General features: G+C 33.2%; 1 protein-coding gene across 2 annotated transcripts in view; it reads right to left on the bottom strand.

Moving 5' to 3' along the window:
* The window catches only part of LOC143254614 (uncharacterized), a 60362-nt gene extending 50605 nt beyond the window's left edge, over positions 1-9757 (bottom strand). For both annotated transcript variants that reach the window (XM_076509764.1, XM_076509766.1), the window contains exon 1: positions 9638-9757. The gene's annotated coding sequence lies outside the window, so the exon portion shown is untranslated. The remainder of the gene's footprint in view (positions 1-9637) is intronic.
* Positions 9758-18023: the final 8266 nt, after the last annotated feature.

An 18023-nucleotide genomic window follows, 5' to 3' on the forward strand; every position in this document is an offset into this window, starting at 1 on the left:
TGGAATTGACCGACACATTATAACGCCATCACGGTTGAAAAGGCGAGCATGTTTGGCGCGACGGGGATGCGAACCCGCGACCTTCAGATTACGAGTCGCACGCCTTAACACGCTTGGTCATGCCGGGCCATATATTTAGAAATGCATGTAACTTGTACTGTTAAACGTATATTGTGAAATTCTCGCCTATTCACTAAAATTGTAGAAGATTCTCGAGTGTAAGAATAAACAGTGTATATGTGTATGTAAATGCCAGTATTGTCGATTTAGCTGAAATTTCTATAATCTTCCCTAACTATTATAAATCTAATCAACGCAACATCCCAAAACACGGTATATATTATTGGTTTGCTATAGCTGGTATATTGCAAACCACGGAAGCTATAACTGAGATTAACGTTTATTAATCGGGAACTTCATATATTTGACCAGAAACGTTTATATGTAAATTTGAACATTACAAACCGTTTGATTTCACCAGATTAACATTGGACGTAAGTATTTTTCGAAGACGTTAAACTATGGAAAACTCACGTGTAATCAGCCAAGAGCTAGCTCCCCATTAAGTTATTGTTTTGATATCAACTCGAAATTAATTCGCTAATCGTGAACCCTCGATAGGATATCAAAGTTCCGGATCAGATAGAAGATTCAATATTGTTTGTAAGTTTGTAAAACTTTTTTATATAAATTATTATATGTAATAACTATTTGTAATAACCATTATTATAAATCGTTTTATTGTTTATATTTTAAAATATATCTGTTTTATGGAAGAAAATTGTGTGAATCAATCTTGATGGCAAATATAATAAAGTTGATATACATTGACATTTAATTAACTTTTAAATTTGAATTACAATTTAATTTAGTTTCAGGCTATTTCAAATTGTAATACATAGCATAATAAACTCAGGGATTGCGTCCGAGATCTGAATCAGAGACAAAGAGTTCGATCTAAATTAAAATCACAGTTCAATTTATATTTATCGGTGTCAAAAATAGCCGTGGGGGCGTTATAAGTTACGGTCAATCCCACTATTCGTTGGTAAAAGAGTAGCCCAAGAATTGGCGGTGGGTGGTAATGACTAGCTGCCTTCCCTCTAGTCTTACACTGCTAAATTAGAGACGGCTAGCACAGATAGCCCTCGAGTAGCTTTGTGCGAAATTCTAAAACAAAAACAAAACGGTGTCAAAAAGATTTGATTATATGTGATTATCAAGTTTTTTAATCAACCTCTCTCAAACAATTACAAATATCTAACAAAATGAATTGCTCAAAACTGCCAAAATTTTATAATTAAAGGTGAAAAAATCAATGAGTAAAAAGTAACCAAAAACATATTAACGAAATATTTGTCGTTGATTATTTGTTGTCTGAGAAAGCATTAGGGGAATACTCTAGTGTCTCCACTAGTCATTTGGGGTTGAATGATAAAGGTAAATTAGATATGCAGTTAAAACTCAAACAAATCGATCTTGAATAAGTTCTTATCGAAGCTGAAAAAGAACAAGCTGAAAAATAAGTTAGTTTAAAATAAATAAAAATTAGATTCAAGTCCGATCGACCAACGCAAAATGACGATTTTGAACTTAATTTAAATGTTAAATTACCATCATTCAATAAAAATGAAATTGATTAATGTTTACAACATTTCAAGAAGATGACCATTATTATTATAAAGGGTTTTAATTGATAAAGCACAAGAAGCTTATAGCACTCTCTCTCTAGACGATTTTAGAAATTATGATAAGGTTAAAACAGCTATTCTCAAAGCTTATGAGGTTACTGGAGGCATATCACTAAAGGTTTCGTCGTTATCGTAAGCAAGATAATCAAAATTATATGGAAATTAACCACGAAAAAGACGTTTATTTTGATCAATGGTGTAATTCTGTGCATATTGGCAATGTCTAATTGAGCAATTTAAACGTTGTGCAAGTATATGGAAATTAACCACGAAAAAGACGTTTATTTTGATCAATGGTGTAATTCTGTGCATATTGGCAATGTCTAATTGAGCAATTTAAACGTTGTGCAAGTGATGACCTCAAAATTGTGCTTTTTCTTATGATTACACTTTCAAAACCCCTTTCCATACAAAGAAATTCTTACCATCTCAACAAGAACCTATATCAGTTCAATTCACTAAAGTTGAGAATTGTTCTAAAAATTCCAGCTCTTCTAGTTCGAAATATTCTGACAGTCAGGATAAAACTTCATCAATACCATTAAAGGTGAATTTTACAGAAAAAAAGAAAACTTTGCAGTCAAAAGAACTACTCATACTGATTAATTTTGCAGGTTCACATTTTTTGACCAGTGCAAAAAGAAAAAGGAGGCAATACTCAGTGCGTTCGTGTTCATACATGGACGTAGTTTCATCAGATAACCAGATGTAGTGAGCGAGCAATTTAGACTTTTTACATCTGTTGCTTCTATGTTTTTGAAGAATGACACTGCTAATCCCATACCCATACGTATTTTACGCGATACTGGGGCCATGCCAGGCCGTCATGCTGACTAACTGAGCTGAATTTATCTAATAAACAAGTAATTTCGAACGGAATAAAGATTAAATTTATTAACACAAAATTTTGTCTCGAGAGAAAGAGATGACACCGTTATATTTGAAAATGGTTGAGAAAATTACTAAGGAGACATTTTAAGAGATTAATCCCGAGTCTATGGATTTGCAACGCTAAAATAAAAGGTTCGATTCCGTTCAGTGGATGCGGCAGATAGTCCAATGTGGTTTTGCTATAAGAAAATACACTTTAAGTGATTATGATCTTGGATTTGAAACTCACTGAAATTTTTCTGCGAAGGTGTAAACCCTGTTTATGGTGCTACATTTATTAATTTTTATGTTTTTCATTTTTACAAATACGTACATTATTTTTATAACCGAATTAAATATTTATTTATCAAAAATGTATATATCATTTTATACTGATGTTTATTCAAAATAATAAAAAAATGTCTATGGCTTTGTGTGTTTGTTTTGAATTTCGCGCAAAGTTACTCGAGAGCTATCTGCGCTAGGCGTCCCTAATTTAGCAGTGTAAGACTAGAGGGAAGGTTTGTTTGTTTGTTTTGGAATTTTGCACAAAGCTACTCGAGGGCTATCTGTGCTAGCCGTCCCTAATTTAGTAGTGTAAGGCTAGAGGGAAGGCAGCTAGTCATCACCACCCACCGCTAACTCTTGAGCTACTCTTTTACCAACGAATGACCAACGGATTGACCGTCACATTATAACGCCCCCATGGGTGAAAGGACGATCATGTTTGGTGCGATCGGAATTCGAACCCGACACCCTGGGATTACGAGTCGAACGCCTTAACACGCTTAGCCATGCCGGGCCGGTTTTGTGTGTGTGTGACCACTATATCTGCTAGAGGAAATAGGCTAAAAACGTGAAAATTTTCACATGTACTAAGTGAACCACGAGGGTATGGACCTAGTTATTATTCATCTTATCCACGTGTGCGGACACATGCACATGTGCATCTTTTTAGTGTAATATGTTAGAAAAATAAAGAGAAAAGAAGTGACTTTGTACGTTTGACGACTTAGCTCAAAAAGGAAAAACTCCAAAAACATGAAATTTTGCACCCATACTAAGTGCACCCTAAAAGTTTGCATCTGGATATTACTTACATATCCACGTGCATGCTTGCATCGTTTTAATGAGGCAAGCTAGTGAAAAACACATAGAAAAAGAAGGTATTTTAGTATAAGAACTTCTAATATATAGAAAAACCAGTAAATTCTGGTAACAAGGCATTTCAATAATGGACTCAGAATATATACATTATCAACTCGATCGAAGCTGTGGACTTTCGCTAGTTCTATAATAATAAACGAGCGAGTATGTGTGTGTGTGTGTGTGTGTGTGATAGTTCCAAGAGGAAAGAAGCTAGAAACCTGAAATTTTGTACCCATACTAAGTAGATCCTAATAGCGTTCATGTAGGTATTATTACTTATCCACATGCGTGCGCATCTTTTAAATGGGGCAAATTAACAAAAACTACATAGAAAACAAGTAGTTCCTTGTATTAAAGAATACTAATTGGACCCTGAGAGTGTACACTTGGGTAATATTGATTGTTATAAATAAATGGTTTAAAATGATTCCATTTAGATGTTTACATATTATGCTTTATAATTTTTACAATACCATTTACAATCTTCCTTAATTTAACAATTCGTTTTTAGAAGTTAAGATAATGAACTCTTTTTAACATCTAGATATGATATATCATGCATTAAAATTAGATAACTATATCAACGGTAAATAATTTTATGTTGGTTGATCTAATTCTGTCCATAGATTAAGCAAGTAATATAGCTGCACAATATTACTGGAAAACAGTTACGAATAAAGTATATAGATATTGTTCTGCATAATAAAGCAAACATGTCAAACAATCATGATTTTATTTTAAACGTATTTGTTTATTTAAAAATAAGCACAAAACTACAGTATGGGCTACATGTGTTCTACCCACTACGGGTATTGAAACACGGGTTTTAGGGGTGTGAGTCTGCAAACATACCGTTGTGCCACGGAGGGGCTTATTTTAAATACAAACGAGAGAAACAAAAGAAGAAAATCTCATCTAAATTATATAAAGAGAAATATTGATGCTTCGTCATGTTCTAAACAAGTACAAGTTTTAATAATATTTAGTCTCCAGATATGTTATCAATGTTGAAAACTTTTCTTTCAAGTTCCATTCTTGATAACTGAACATCGACATCTCAACAGACACCAGTGAGAATCAACTCTTTAACATGTTCTTCGATTTCTTATGAGTCTGAAAAATTAAAACAGCCAGTGGATTCAACTGTTGTTGCTATAACAAAACTTAAAATAGGTGGTATTTTCAGAAAACATAAGACAACACGGAATGAACGTTTTGTGCGTCTTCATCCGTGCTTTATAACTAATAAAGTGTTTTACTTTTACTAAGTATAAGCAAAGGAAAATAAAGCAAGTGCTGTATTTCTTTCTAAAACCAAATTTGCCTTCACGAGTCATGGATTTAATGACTGGAAAGAATTTCCAAACGTTTTAAAGTACACAAATAAATTTAATTTTATAGAAACTTTGTATCGTCCTGTATCAAAATTGTAGATTTTAAAACAAATAAATTTACATGCGCCTGAAAAACAGTAAACAATTTATAATGGTTTGTTAAAGAAACTGAAAGTATTTGAGTCTTTTGCTACACCAATAATTTACGATTCGTAGGGATAACGATACTGAAAGCAACTTATATCAACGTTTGGAGCAGCGTATGGACTGTGAACAACGGTTGAAAGATGGCAGATATTCGACCCTTGTCATTGTTAATAAATAAATTTAGTTAATAACTTACACGGTTCTCTATAAACTTATTTCTGATATTGACTGCTGATAAAATAAGAGATTACGCAAATGGCAAACAACCGATATTTCGCGTTCTTGGGTGTCTGAAAATTAAGAGATTATTGTGTGTGTTTTTTGTTATAACAAAGCCACATCGGGCTTCGCTGTGTCCACAGAGTGAAGTCGAACCTCTGATTTTAGCGTTGTAAATTCGTAGACTTACCGATGCGGGGTACAAAGAGATTTTTGAAGAACCTCTTAGACTGATACAACTTCCTGACACATCAGCTGAAACCGTTTTTTTTCTCAGCACATAAAGACGCATTAATAAGTATTAACTCGCCCCTTAAAAACGTGCGAGGACAAGCCTACGGTGGGGCATCAAGTTGTCAAGGTCGTATGAAAAATGTTAAAAAACGAACGCAAGAAAAGGTACGAGTTGCTTCATTTTTTGTTTGTCTTCCCCATTGCCACAACGTATCTCATCAAAAATAATCAAAATCGGTATGTAATAGTTCGTATTAGATGCCATTAATTTGATATATCAATCTCGTAAGTTAAAAGCACTTGTGAAAAATTAAAGGTGTAAGAATCCCGTGTTTTAATTTAAGAATAGCGAATGGAATACTATAAATTAATATTCGTATCCTGTAAGGATAATGTATTTACATGTACAACGTGAATTTTATTTTTTTTCTGTAAACATTATCTGTCCAAAAGTTTCAAAACTAAACAAAAAGGCAGGTGAGTTCATGAAAATCCCCCTACAAAAAGACAGAAGGAGATGAGGAAATGCTTGACAATAAGGTAGGAAAAGACAATAAAAAGTATTGAAACAAGCTTACAATTTCAAGAGCAGAAGATGTAAGGTTAATGTATCAACATTTCTCTAATCAGGGTAAATGAAGTTACAAGACTTATTTCAATTACATAACTGAAACTGGTATACTATGCTTGATATATTTTCTGAAGGATTTCTTGAAATCAAAGGAAAGTGTACCGTATCTGCTACATCCTCACCAACAAGGCATTACACAAACCCCGAGACTCTTCTGGCCTGCTGGGATGCGATAGATATGGGGTAATTTCACATTAGTATTTTTTTTGAAACAACAACAATTTCGTTGTGAACTGGATTAAGATTGGTGTTATTTTAATAAATGTTTTATGTCATTCACACCATAATTAGAGTAAGGATTTTTAACGCTATACGATATATTTATTTTATGATTTAGAAACCAGCGTTGTTGATTATTCTCCTTATATATATCTGGGAAGGCGGTCTCGATAGAACAATATTTAAATATTTGTTTTATACAATAAAATGCACTAATACTTTTAGACACTAAAATAAAAATAAAATTAAAAGACAATTGTAATAAAATATATAACTTGTGCAATTTTCATTACGGATGTTTTCTTATCCATATAGAAAGATTATCAAGTTAGTTGTAAGTAATTCTATCAGTGTATTTCTTTAATGAATTACATTAACTTCAACAAATTTCATCACAATGTTTGAAGAAAAACATAAATAAATAGAACGTGTAATTTGTTACACGTTTTTGTGATATTATATATCACATAAGGTACATGGACATACAACAAACAGTACTATTATATTTATATAAATGGTGCCTGTGCATTATATTCAAGTTTAACGTCGTATCTGCATCCGAAAATAAAGTTCTCCGTGACGGGAGACGGAGGCGAAAGGAGAAACTTATGACATCTATTGCAAATCTTCATGTGCTCAGGATAAAAATTTCGTGAAATTGGGATTTACATGTCACGTAATAAAAATGTTTTTCTCGTATAATATAAGCAAGAGTTCCATTATAGTATAATTAATAATATTTAAAATTACAAAGTACTTGTGCAGCTTAAGCAACAGTTTTAAAACACTGAAAAACATAAAAAATATATGAGTAATTATTCATTTTTACCACTGCTATTATGTAAATAAAGATTGAAGTAAGAATATTATTGACATAGTTATGAAATATACCACATAAAAAATCAAGACGCATAATACAGTTCATGAAATCTTTGTATAGCAACACGATTAGAAGTAGATTCTTGAAGCCAACTATGAATATTTCTGGTCTTATGGGATTATATGGAACAAATTTTATCCACATCGTTGATAGTTCGCTTAAGATTCAAATATGTAATTTGTTAGAAGTAACTTTAAGACGTAAGATTATTTGACTTTATGTGTAAGCTTCTTATGGAAGAGTCTTTAGTTGTTTTATAAGGTTCGACATTATGACGTCATATATTAAAGTACATATTAACGAATTTATATTACATTGTATAAAGTGCAGATATCTATAGAATAATTTCACAGTACAACATGATGTACTGAATTAACGATTTTTCATCTTATTTTTAGTGAAATAAAGTATTATTTAAGCAACATAGTTTTCACGTTGATTTACATATATATATATAGAGAGAGAGACATTTTTAATTGTGTTCAAATGATTAGAATTTTGTAATATTCGCCTCTAAACTTAAAGTTAAATGTTTAAGTAAACTAATTAGTAGAAAGCTAAACAGCTAGGTTTATAATATGAAAAACTACACTAATCTAGAGCGCACTATTTAACCTGAATTAATTTTAGGGTTTATTGGTAAAATGATTCATGAATACGTTAACAAGACTCTCACATCTCTGTGTAATTCTTAGTTTTTAAGTTACATTTTTACCCTATACCACAAAACCTTCTTTACATGTAGAGAAAAAGCCTTAACCACACATGAGTAAGGTGTATACACAAATATACTTAATGCATTTTGAAAGTCTTATTTAACCATTAATACTTTTTCGTCCAAAAGATGCAGGTCCTAATAATAAGGTATCACATGTAATTTACATATTTATGCGTCTTCGCTGCAAAAAGGAATATCTTGGATCAATCACAAATAAATACACAATATTGTTGTTAGGAGTCCATCGCTCAGGCCAACAGAACTTATCTAAGTGTAACTTAATTCTGATTTGTTAATTTGAAATCGGCCTTCAACTCTCAGTCAGGTCTTATCGTATACTCATTTTATCCTCATATTATAAGTTTGTTCCTTTTTCATGCGTTTTTGTTAATAATGGTTATAGTAATTTTGGTCTAAAATACATTTATATAATTTTCCTTACTGTTTAGGCCTACAAGCCCTACAGGACCAAGTAGTTAGGGCGCTCGACTCGCAATCTGAGGGCCACGGATTTGAATCCCCATCACACCAAACACGCTCGCCCTTTCAGCCATGTGGACATTATAATGTGACAGTCAACCCTACTATTTATTGGTAAAAAAGTAGCCCAGAGTTAGCGGTGGGTGGTGATGACTAGCGGCCTTCCCTCTACCCCTACACTACTGAATTAACCCTTGCGTAGCTATGCTCGAAACTTAAATACAAACAAACTGCATAGACCTAGTACAACCTAGTTTTTAATGTGTCCGAACTGTGAATTTGATTATTTATGATTTGAGAACTTTTACCTCAAACAAAGAGTAAAAGCGTCCCTGTTCTATGGAGAGTTGTAGGTGCACTATAATAGTAACAGTCAAGTCTTGCAGTTCTATTAGAGTAGTGAGTGCCGCTAAATAGCTGTTTTCCTTTGAGTCTGTCATTTCACAACTAGAGTCAGCTATATACAATTAGTCATTTGGTAATTTTCGCGAACCTTTGTAGCAAAGAAAAACCTTACTATTCGTATGAACAAAAGCATTGCGAATAAAGCACTATTTACATTTCTCTACTCGGAAAAACTAAAACGATTCAGTGCATCTTTTCTGGTGAGAATTTTATGCACAAACAAAGTAATTCATTGAATACGACAAATTACTTTTTCTTCCAAAATTAGGTTACAAAATACTTTCATTAAAACTTACCGTAGTTAATACTCTTATCAAGCAGGAAGTCTCTAAAGAATAATCACGATTTTGACATTATTTAGATGCTCTAAAAATCAAGTATTAAAGACTTGTAAACTAAGACAATGGGATTCATCATTAGAATATGTGAGACGTTGATTTCACAAATAGTCGCTATGAAGGTCACTTTTCAATAATATGTACAATGCATCATGGAGTGTAAAAAACTGTGCATAAACATTTTACTTTATGCTAATATTAAGTAAAATTCTTCACAAAATATATAAATATATGTCACAAGTATAGTTTCACGGTAACTGTCATTGTTAATTTAAGGACTTTTAACGCTAAGAGTCGTTACTATGCTCTCAAAGAATCTTACCTTCAATTGATGAAGGAGTTCTTCCAACGTTGAGAACGTGTCAAGTAAATGAAAGGACAAGGCTCACCGCTGGCTGAAAGTTAGATCCAGATATGTTGAAATTAGTTTTATACTTTGCCAACGCCCACGTGTAAATTTAGTTCTGAGTTTGCGCCCTTGTTTCCAGAAGGTGGTAAGAGGAGGAGCTATATGATCCTGTAAGAATTGGTTTGGTCGTGTTGAAGCATACAGAAAATAACTGGGAATAAATCCCACACAAAACCTATTTACTAACAGGCGTGTTATTCAATAATATATGTAACGCATTTATATTTTAATAAATATATTTTAATATATAACTCAAAAATATATTTTTATTGCCTAGTTCATTAAGATAACATTTCAGTACCGAGACCACACGGATTATACTTTAATGTCTATCCCACATGGATTGTAATTTGATACCTAGATCACAAATATTTGTTTTTAAATGTTAAAAGGAACCAGTAACATTGTTTGTAAAAGGAAATTTCTCTTTTAGTCATTGTGTTGTGTTATTTCTGTCGTTAAGCTATTAGTTCAAAATCAATAAAGTTTATTTTCATATTATCTTTATTTACTGAAGAAAAAACATTTTAATCCATTTACTCTTGTAAATACTATTAATGGTGTGATTACCTTGAAAGATTTCTACTATATAGTAGATAATACTATAATACACGAAAGTAACTAACTATCTTGCTGTATTGCCTGAACAATCTATATTTAATATAGTTGTTGAAGAGTTGTATAACTCGAACATGACCATAGTACACGGAGTTATCTAACTATTTTGCTGTGTTGCTTGAACAATCTAAATTTCACTCAAGACTGTTATAATATGTTAAATTTTAAAAATCAGCGCACAACAGAAAGATAAGAAACTTTATCTTATGAAAAATACATATATATTTATATATATATATAAAAAATATATATATATATATATAAAGTACATATAGTTCGTATATTCATATTAATAATAATAATTCGTGGACGAAATGCTAAGCACAACAATAGTAAACAAAGTTGCGTTTTAGGTGAAAAATTCTCACCCAATAAATAAGCTGACTCTTTTTTTTTTTAAGAGATCGTACTTACTATATATTTTTTATTACCGCCCTACATATAATATTTACAACTATTTGCTTTTCATTGTTTAAGAATATGCAATTAATCCTCTCATTAAGCCACTGAAATACGGAAAACCCTCTAAAACCCGTCAAATACATTACACTTATACTTGGCTAATATAATTCTTTAAAACTTTGCCTGGTTTCTACCATAAATAAGCAACTGTTTTCGGTTAATTTTCAAAAGGAATTGTTTGTTTATTTTGAATTTCGCGCAAAGCTACTCGAGAGCTATCTGCGCTAATTTAGCAGTGTACGACTAGAGGGAAGGCAGCTACTCATCACCATCTACCGCCAACCCTTGGACTACTCTTTTACCAACGAATAGTGGGATTGAACGTCACATTATAACGCCCCACGGCTAAAAGGGTGAGCATGTTTGGTGCGACGGAGATTCAAACCCGCGACCCTCAGATTACGAGTCGAACGCCTTAACCCACCTGGCCATGCCGGGCCATATTATTTAATTAAAAACGAACAACACTATTCTCAATGAATGTTTTGAATTACAACGACATTTACTGTGACAGATAAGTTATTACTTGAAAGTTCTCTAATGTCTCAGCGCATGCACTACGAAAATAATTCTTTGAAAAACTATTATTCGAAATAACAATTCTTTGAAACACACATTCACTGCATAATTATTACCACAAAGTTTCACATTCCACACTGTCTGTGTAATGTTCGTTTCATTTTAATTCCCATAAGTGCAGAAACATGAAACTGAAGTCACAATGTAGGTCAGGCAATAACATCCTGTCTGTGATCCCGACCGCACACGACAGTTGAGCAAGTAAAAATGTTAAGGTACCATAACAGCCGTCCTGAGATACATTTTTATTTCAAGTGGGTTTCTCGTCACCAAGAGTTGAGCAAGTGATAAAGTGATCCGTTGGCGGTGTTTTTGATGCACCGGTCATAGTGTGATGCTTTGATGCAAACTGTCAGTCAGATCCAAAGAAAAAGAGAAAAAGATCCTCAACCAGGCACGAGTTCACTGCAAACAGAAATTAACAGATTTGATGTGCTGGCCTTTTTGAGGCAACAAGTCTCAAATCAAAAAACATCGAATTCACAGTCCGGACACGTTAAACTATAGGTTGTGTTAGGCCCAAACAGTAAGATAAATTATATACACGTATTTTAGAACCTCCCATTACAAAACAAACATTCGACCATCATACGAATATACACGTGCAGTTATGAGTAGTATAACATTTTAAACAAACTACAAACCCAACAAAACAAAGTCATCAATATAGCACATCGACTACCTAATTATACCCAAGTTAAAACCTTCTAAATTCTAGAATTCACAATATCCCCCTATTGCTATGCTACTCCCGTCTTCAGGTCGAGATCCACCTTGAGAGAGCATATCAAAGTTCGCTCAATATAATCTATCAAGATAACCAATCCATTAACCACTAACCGTTAACACGTTTCTAGCAAAACCTCGTAAACAGCTTAAAAATTTTCGGCTACTAATCTCAAGATACTACCTCAAGGCTTCCGGAATTTACCCCAACAAGTTATCTACACAAAATATGCAATACTGAAACAATAAGTTAAAGACTAACCTCCCTCACACGTAACTACTGTAACAAAGCAGAAAAATGAAACCCTTTAACCGTAACTCTCCACACAATGACGAATGCGTCATACAAACAATATACCCGTACAATGAATACCTAGCCACGAAAGGAACTTGAACACACTTGACAGACATTACTAATCCACTTATTTTTTTTCAGCTCTGTCTTGTGAAAGTGGGTTTTCTCGGGTTCTCTCGTTTCTCCCTACACATAACTTCCTGGCATTCTTGGATCGTTTGATCTCAGCCAAGGCAGTAGATCTACTGGTCCCGTCCACTAGGTGGCCCTGTTGAAAGAACGTCCGATGGAGCGCAGTTTATTTGAATACTATCTACTTGATTCTTTTCATCAACGCCACAACATCAAAGCCGTCATCACCACCGAAGCCACTTGTCATGGTCTTATCTCTACCTCTGTATCCATCAGACATTCACCAAATCCCTTGGTTAACAAATATCAACAATCGCTCAAATAGCATTTACTAATTCTCTGATCTTTCTGCAACATCTACGCGTGCAGGGCGAAGGGGGATAACATTACCTCTGAACACTCCAGTTTTGGAAAGTGAAAATTCTTTCCTACAAGAACTAAATACCCGCTACGAATTTTTGTATGTCTGTTTGTTTTCAAGTTACTACCATATTAACCGTTTAGGGTCAAAGAGAAACGCGTAGTTTTTGAACGACCTTGATTATCTTTCAGGCTTTCTCAAAACTTGAAAGCTTTTAAATCAAAATAGCTGTCAAGTTCGTCGTCGTATTCATGAATATGTTGAACGAAGAGAAGCCAACGTTTCTAAGCCCCACGACTTATCTTTCAGATTTCTTCCTGACCTGAAACTTTTATAATCATACCTCCTGCTAAGATTGGGTTTTGATGTGTCGGTCTGTGTCATCACTGCTGAGGAATGTTGGATAACCTCTCTCTCTCTCTTTCTCTCTCGTTGTTTGGGTATTTGTATACCCAGGAGGGTCAGGTGCACTTTAATCTCTTCCTCCTTCCTTTACTTTATTTATCACAACGGTTAAATGCTGGATAACCAAAAATATCCAGAGATGTATGTTTGAAAGGGTTGGATTAAGGTGGTGGAACTATAGCTAGAGGCCTATGGAAAGAATAGGCTCCCAACATTCAAAATAAACATTAAAAATATACCCACTCACACATCAATAATGGATTCAACGTTTTACAAAAAAATCTGAATACATATGCGGTCCTAATCATTTTAGGTAGGTCTAGGTTTATTTCAGAAATAAATGTTAAAATGTGTACACCTAGTTATCATATTTATAATGGCTTCAGCCACAAGAAATTTTGAAACTAATGAATTTGGTGTCATCTGACATAATATAAAACTGTGTGATTGTCGTTTTGATAATTTTACGTAAGTTAATACTCTCACTGTGACACATATTTTCAGCTGAGGATCTATGTTGATCTAAACATATGACGACTTCTGCTGTTCTTTCTTATTTTAATCTATTAAGTATAAACACGACAATTCATAAGCAAAATTCTGTACTTACCTAGAAAATTATACGTATTTTCGTTTTAAAGATTCGCATGCAAAAACTAATAATTCTGTAAAAGAATAGCATCATGGCTTTTTACAACAAATTTCTATAAATCATCCCAAATGTATGGAAGTTCATTTCAGCGATGAAGAGGGAACAAAGTCTGAGCGATCTATGTATTGAGCAGCTTTTTAGGAGCCTCATATTTGTCGCAAAAATATCGTTACTGGGCATAGAGATTAAAAAGACTACTCAAAACGTTTCAACCAACAAATAATACGAATGATTACTTTTGTGGTATTGCATAAAACACAAATTATTATTTATTTCACGGTCAAAATAAACAATATTGATATATTTAAAATATTTTAATTGTCTGATAAAATTGTTTATTGCAATATCACAATGTAATAATATTCTCCATTTTGATTAAATGTTTCATTTTTTAGATATGTATGTCCATCCTTGTGTGTTATATATTAACAGAGCATTTTACTTCGAAAGTTTATCGAAAGGTAGATTTTTCTAATATCTTATTCAAATTTTCTTATAATACATTAATTTATAATTAAAATCGATCTAAAATCTGGATATTTGATTAACTGGTCTTCGAAGGTTTGTTATTTCGAAGAATTTTTCATAAACTGGCTCAACGATAATTTTGAAGGCTTATTACCTCTAAAAATTGCTACAGCTTTGTGTTTAATAACAAACAAAATATCTCAAACTCGCTTTTGATTTATTCTTTGCAGTTATGTTAAACATTTATTTCGTAATATGACACATATAAAGCTTTATTTTATTTTGTGTATGATGGATATTAGGAAATATTTTGTCTGATCATGAACTCCTAGATTTCTGTGGTGAAATGTATTGTTTGTTTGTTTTTGTTTGTTTTTTGAATTTCGCACAAAGTTACTCGAGGGCTATCTGCACCAGCCGTCCCTAATTTAGCAGTGTAAGACTACAGGGAAGGCAGCTAGTCATCACCACCCACCGCCAACTGTTTGGCTACTCTTTTACCAACAAATAGTAGGATTGGCCGTAACATTATAACGGATGAGAAGGCGAGCATGTTTGGTGCGATCGCGATTCGAACCCGCGACCCTCGGATTACGAGTCGAACGCCTTAACACACTTGGCCATGCCAGGCCAAGGTAAATGTAATTGTTAATCCTTTGAATTTACGGAAAGGTTATTTTACTTTATCTGCATTAGAAAGTAAATAATTTTCTAATAAAATTAAACAAAAGTGAAAGAAAATGGGCGATAAACTTCTTCACATTATTTTTAACCTTGTATTAAGTAGAGACGCTAATAAGGTATCAAGGTGAAAGACTGTGTTATGAGACACATTGGTAATATTATTCTATGATGATCTCCTGAAATATCACTTGTTCTAAACTAGGTAAAAGTAATCTCTCAATATCATGCGATTTGAAAGTAATCGTGACATTTCCACATTGTATTAACCTTAATATTTGGAATGAACGAGAATGGTAAGATGTATTTTCTCTATAATGTATCATACGTAGCTTATATTGTTATCATTATTTGTACTATTAGTTCAAATTGGCACTTGACAAAGATAAGCCTATACTGGCGATATAATCTCCTTTTAGCAAAATTTGTCATATAAAACTCATACATTTTGTCAATTTATATAATTTCTATCTTACTCACGTAATTCTTAATCGATATTTAACAACAGCTGTTAGTTTATTGTATTACCCTAAGTGTGGTTAATTGTGACAAACGGTACGGTTTAACGAAAACGTAAAGGTAATTGTTGTTTTCATCGAAAAACATATAGTTAGTTCGTACAGTTGACGCAAAATATCAATAACGACTTCAGAAATGATCAGGTTTTGAGTAGCACATTTAATTTGTCGATTTTTAGTTTATTCTTTACAGATTGTTTAGATACGATCCAATAACATATTCGATCAAGTTGTTTGTATATATTCTGATGGATATTAATTATAATTCAAAACCACATTGTCACAGGAGCAGATCATTATTTATCCATAATTATACGTAATTTTAATTATTTTATAAAACACGACACAAGATAAAAATTAAATCATATATGCATACTCTATTAGTTAGATTAATTACAAGTGCTCCATAATCAAGTGATTGAAATGTATTCTCAAGAAAGCTGGTATGGGTATTAGGACTTTAATTAAAATAAAGTATAGAACAACGTTTCGACCTTCTTAGATCATCTCTCTCTTTGTTAGCTTGAAAATGACCTAAGAAGTATTTTAAAACATACTTTAATCAAAATAAGCACCATTTGCTTCAACACACTTTTGCCAACGTGTAACGAGGCTGTTTATGCTCCTGCTGTACAAATCAAAGTTTCTATGGTCAATGAGCTCCCTGAAAGCTTCTTCTGCAGCTGCCTGGTTTTGAAAGCATTTATTGTTCCAAAAAATTGTCAAAGTGCTTGAAAAATGAAAATCATACGGAAAAGTCTGGGAAATAAAGTGGATAAGGCAGAATCTCGATTCCCAATTCATTCATTTTTTGAAGCGTCAACCTTAACAGGTCTCATAATGCCGACTTTGTTGATCTTCAGTCAGCTCATGCGGAACCCATTTATTCAACTTTTTCGTCTTTTAAATCACATTCAGGTGGTTAGCAATGCTTGATTTGTTTGTGCTTAGCTTTTCTGCAAGCTCATGTACTATTGTGCTGGGGTCTGTATCAACTGCTTCACTTGTTGTGCTTTGTGGTCTTCAAGACTTTTATCTCCATGTCGAAACCTTTGCAGTCAATGCGGAACTGAACGTTCAGTAACAGGTCCATGACCGAATGTCTGGTTCATGTTCTGTGTAGTTTCGGTAGCTTTTCGTCCAATTTTGATGTTGTAGATGAAAATCAGACGAAAGTTCATCTTGTCCATGGTGCCTTGAGGGTAGTTGCAAAACTTACTCTGAGTATAGTTGAAACAGCAAACAATTAAAACACCTTATAAGCGACAAACGTTGGATTAAACCAACCAATCAACGATAAGTTTCTTAATATTCAGCTTATAAATGTCATCGTGAGAATTCCGACATTTGTATCCGGACAACCTAATATCATATTTAAGACTTAAACTATCTTCTGAGGGAATACACACATATCTCCAAACAAGTGAAAAAGTTAAGCACATTTGTGAGTACATGTGCTCGGTAAATCAGTCCATTCCAAACTCTGCTACAATCGTTGAGCCTTTATATCAGTTGGAAAAGGACTCGACCCTGTAAGGTTACATTCCAGAAATTAAAGCATGTTTTATGTGAATTCTCTATATTGCAACTGAAAAGATGGACACTATTTTAGGCATACTAATGCTTCAAATGCTGTGTTAGGAGAAGTCCTGCATCAGAAGGGTGTTATAACATATGCTAATAAAACAAGGATGTCTGTCGAAAGAAACTGTACTACCAGATTTAAAATATCTAGCCACTTCCCTGGTGTCATATCATGACATCCTATCGACCCCTCAGATATGGACATTAGTAAGCTATCGACTAAATATTTTGTCATTGTCAATGTTAACATCAGAGAACAATTGGCTGCTAAACAAACCGAAGATGATAAATATAAGCATGTTTAGTTTTATTTGAAAACTGGACTGTTACCAGACAATTCTACTATAATTCCAGACATTGTAAGTAAATTCAAACCCTTGAATGATAATGTTTCTTATTAAACAAAATGAGTTACTAACAATGGTTAATTCGGCTCAGTTATTCCCAAAAGATTGACACTGGCAATATTAATCGAGATTAATTAAGATGTAAGAAAAAAACAGTAGATAAATGAAACACAGATGGCTATTGGCCTGATATGAGAAAGACCATTAAAAATTATTTGATGTCGTCCCATGTTTGTCACATCCATAGCTTTAATCAGAAAGCAATCAGCTGGATTGCTGCAAAGCACTAAACTATTAGAACCTGTTGAAATAATAGGAGTAGACATCATGGGACCTTGTTATAAGTCTAGGATAGAAAATAGTGAGCTATTTGTTGGTAGTGACATTATTTCAATAAATGGGTTGATTTATGTTCTCTTAAAAAATAACAGTGTAGGTGACAGTCAAAAACAAACTGATAAACACTTATAT

This window comes from Tachypleus tridentatus, chromosome 6 (assembly GCF_004210375.1).
Source record: "Tachypleus tridentatus isolate NWPU-2018 chromosome 6, ASM421037v1, whole genome shotgun sequence".
In the NCBI taxonomy this organism is placed as follows: Eukaryota; Metazoa; Arthropoda; class Merostomata; order Xiphosura; family Limulidae; genus Tachypleus; species Tachypleus tridentatus.